Source organism: Echinops telfairi, unplaced genomic scaffold (assembly GCF_000313985.2).
Source record: "Echinops telfairi isolate 266 unplaced genomic scaffold, ASM31398v2 ScPeMD7_7421;HRSCAF=8459, whole genome shotgun sequence".
Classification (NCBI taxonomy): Eukaryota; Metazoa; Chordata; class Mammalia; order Afrosoricida; family Tenrecidae; genus Echinops; species Echinops telfairi.
This window is the reverse complement of record NW_022111321.1, coordinates 1680900-1684296: the sequence shown is the minus strand read 5'-3', so window position 1 is coordinate 1684296 and position 3397 is coordinate 1680900.

The following is a 3397-nucleotide window of genomic DNA, read 5'->3' as shown; positions in this document are numbered from 1 at the left end:
GGAATTTGGTTCCTTGGTTTGGATATTTAGAGTCATGGCTTCATGGAACATTCCAGTCAGTTGGCCAACAATGTGTTCAGTGCTTCTATCATTGCTCCTCATTTCTTACATAGTGCCTGGGGATTTAGGAGCCTGCAAGTGGCAAAGACACACTAATTGGACTCCACTCACCTGCAATAACAGGGAAAGGAGATTCAGGAAGAGGAGGAGGTGTGGAATGTGTGGCTAATTGCTTCCGTGAATAACTGCTTCTTTGCCATAAGGCCAGAACTGGATGGTACCAGGTACCATTACTGAGACACCTGTGTTAATGAGGGATGAACAACTCCTAAAAGGAGAGGGGGCATGGTTGCCCAGCTCAAAGAATGTACTCAATTGTACAAAGAGAAACTGTTGAATTGGTGTGTGTTTTGTTGTGTATATTCTCAGCAGTAGCAAAAAAATAAAAATATATAAAAGCCAACAGCCGCTGAGTCAATTCTGAGTTGGAGTGACCCCACAGGACAGAGCACAACTGCCGCTGCGGGGTTCTGATACTCTTTTAACTCCCTATGGGAGTAGAAAGCTTCATTTGTCATCTTTCTTCCATGGAGCAGCTGGTGGTTTTGAACTGCTGATTTCATGGTCAACAGGCCAATGTGTAACCCACTAGACCACCCGGGCTCCCCTGCATAACATATGGGCGGGGGGGGAGCTTACTGGTTCAAGCACCCTTTGTCCTACAAATAAAGAAACAAGACAGAGAGGTCACAAAGAGCATTTTAGAGCCGGGAAGTTACGAATGAAGATGAGGGCAGTATTTTTTAGCTTCTAGACCCGAGTTCTTCACAGCACATCAGTGGTTATCACATGAGAACCCCAAACTGACAGCATCAACAGCATCTACAGGCTTCCTGTATCCATGGGGCGCTGCAAGGTGATTTGGTAAGTTTTCTAGTGGGCTCCTGGGTTTGCACTCAACTAATCTAAATGTTAAGAACCCTGGTGGTGGGGCTGTGACCCGCAGGGTCAGTAGTTTGAAACCACTAGAAGCTCCTCAGGAGAAAGACTGGGCTTTCTAGTCCCGTAAACAGTTACAGTCTCAGAAACCCACAGGGGCTGGCTGTGAGTCAGCATTGACTCCAGTCGGGGAGTTTGGTTTTGAAGACGAAATGTTGGCTGTTGGAACCCCTCGCAGCACTGAAAGGAAGCCTTGGCCACCTGCATCATTTAGCGAGATTATAGCCTTTGGAGCCGTTCTCCTCTGGGACGCATAGGGTCACCGAAAGTGTGCTTGTATTTGGGCACTGAGTTCTGCTGTGATCCAAATGAAAGCCCAGGTTGCTCTGCTTTGTGAGGATCAAGGTTAAGTAGCAAGCACCAGTATTTGCCAGTGGAGTGGAGGTTCACTCTGAAGGGGGAGATGGGCTTTTGGTAAAAGTGACTAACCACAGAGGAAGAGTCTAGCTTCCTGACTTGGATGGCAACTACAGTCCTCTAAAAATGGCCTGGTCTGTTGAGTCACAGACTTGGATGCCATCTTAATCCCTTTGGTAAAATTTCAACTCTGCATATTTGACAACTTGAAGGAAGTATTTATAATTTAATAACAAAGACCAGAATGCTTTTTGTTGCTTCTTGTGTTAAAACATACTTACATGGAAAATGGCAAGCGTCTCAAGATTCCATTTACTCATTCGCGTATAATTATGAGGGATGACAAAACAAACAGTGTCTCTTGAAATGAAAGGTGAATTTGCCTATTTTGCATCATCTTTGTTCAGTTCTTTTGCCTTGAAAAACATTTGTTCATTTTCATATGACTTAAAAGCAAATTTTTGTTCCTTAAATGTATCATATTATATGGATCGAGGATATCGAATAGCCAAAATATGAGGGCAAATGCTGACCTTTTAGTCTGGGTCTAATTCTAACACAGGAAATACACAAGCAGACAGTTCTTATTCATACTTGAAAAACTCATGGGAAGCCCAGCAATATTAGCAACACCTCCCTGAAGGCCAACACCTGCAACAATTACTGTTGCCATTATTTGAACCCGACTCATACAAGATCTTATAAATGTCTCCTGAAAGGTAGATGCTACATTTCACTATTATAGCCTTTTAGCTCTTTCTACTTAAACATAGGGACTTATATTACCGCCTAATACCTTATAAACTTTTAACAGTTATTCACTCAGTAACTATCAACTACCTCTGGTGGTTTCAGCCTCTGAAACCATACTGTTCATGCTAATGATCAGGATCATGGATTTGTCGACGTGTCAAGACAATTTCCTATTGAAGACCCCTACCCAGAGCCCTTCTAGCAGTGAGTGGAGGCACAGACAGAGCAAGATGGCTACACTATGAAATAAAATGAAGATCTGCTAGTGTGAAGTTTATTACCTAAGAGTTTTCCATTTGAACTTTGTATCTTTCCTTTGTAAGGTATACCTTAGCTGCATTGTAAAAATATAATTCAAAAACAAGATTTTAAGTTTTCAAGTGTGTAGAAAAGAAGATTACTCATTCACTAGGGTCTCTAGGCCGAAAGCAATAATGTGGTCAGCAAAACATTTGCCGACCCAGAAAACCAAAATGCTTCCGTCATAACACCAAAGCGGCACTCATTCCGAGATGGTCCTGGAAACAGTTTGGTTTTTCCAGCCCCTGCCATCTTTTAAGTGTGCTAATGAACTCCAGCTTTATCAAATAGTCCATGGAGTGTAGAGGATGTGGAGAAGTGTATCAAAGGTATCCTTTACTGATACAAAAAGGTACTAATATTATTTTCTACCCGAAAGTGGGAAATTAGTGGGAAATTAAATGAGGAAAAAAGTTATTTGCTTAAGAAAAAATAAGTGTCATTTTGAGAATGAGCCCAGTTCACCCAGATAAACAAAAAAGTTTAATTGTGTGAAGGAAATACAAATGTTGAAAATACCTAATTCGCTAATGCATCTCAGTGACCATTTTACAACCTACTTTCTCTCCTCTAGTGAACACCCAGTATGAGAGGCCATGCTCCCAGTTTACTGAGGAGTCACTTATTGACTAGCAATTGAAATTAATTCATATCACAACCGAATTCAAGGCAACCGCCCCACCAATCCAGTTAGGTAGCTGCAAGCAAACAAGGTTAAGTGGGGAGAGGGGAGAGGGGGGTGGGAATGAATTTTTAAAAGTTTCTGTTCTATCACAATGTCATAGCATGATTTTCGAACTCCTACTTTCAAATAATGCACTTTAGCAGGCAGATTGCTCTCCTCATGGGCAGCAGATGGCATCTATAATATTACAATTCCTCATTCTTCTGCCTGTCACTCCTCCTCTGTATTTCTTCAGGCATTCTGAAAAATGAGCAAGTGCCAATGAATGATTCTTAAGAAATCCCCTTCAGTTCTATTATCGCT